Source organism: Brassica oleracea, chromosome C5 (genome assembly GCF_000695525.1).
Source record: "Brassica oleracea var. oleracea cultivar TO1000 chromosome C5, BOL, whole genome shotgun sequence".
Taxonomy (NCBI): domain Eukaryota; kingdom Viridiplantae; phylum Streptophyta; class Magnoliopsida; order Brassicales; family Brassicaceae; genus Brassica; species Brassica oleracea.
The window spans coordinates 29916139-29916911 of record NC_027752.1 but is presented as its reverse complement, the minus strand read 5'-3'; positions in this window follow the sequence as shown (position 1 = coordinate 29916911).

The following is a 773-nucleotide window of genomic DNA, read 5'->3' as shown; positions in this document are numbered from 1 at the left end:
TTCCTTGCCTTCTCTATAAATATGTGTCTGAAAACCCTAATAGAACTATCCAATCTTTATTTCTAAACTCTTGTTTCTCTCTAGTCGGCCGCAAGCTTGTGTTGTAGATCTGAGATTTCTTGAGTCTTTGTTAGTGTGTCATATCTAACAAAACCACAAGAGTGATTGTCTTGGTGTGTCATATCCAAGGGATTCACTTAGGAGTATCAAGGAGACCTCTCACATCTCTTTGTGTCACCATTCATTCCACAAACCTTGAAGCAGATTGAGTCTTTGATTCTCTGTTTGCAAGGATCTATCTCATTCCAACCAGAGAAGCATCCTAGGAGTGTATATTCATCCTCTAGATGTATCCTATGCATGCATAAAGAAGGTGATATCCCTTTAATATCATCTAGTGAGTAGCCTATTGCCTTTCTATACTTTTTAAGTTCATTCAAAAGTTTAGACAATTCATCTTCACTAATCTCACTACTCACTATGACAGGGTAGGTATCATTAGGGCCAAGGAAGGCATACCTTACACCATGGGGAAGAGGTTTAAGCTCCACTTTTGGTTCCTTGAGTTCACTCCAATCATCCTCTTAGAGGTTCTCTTGTTGAGTAGTTGAGGAAGCATGGTGAATCTCATATGAAAGCTCCTCATTCTGTTCTTCACCACTAATCCCCTTGTGAGAGGCCAACATCTTCACATAGGCAACACTTTCCTTGTTCTCAATCACTTGGACTTCTCTCTCAATTGTTAAGGCATACTGTAGAGTCTTCAAGTGTCT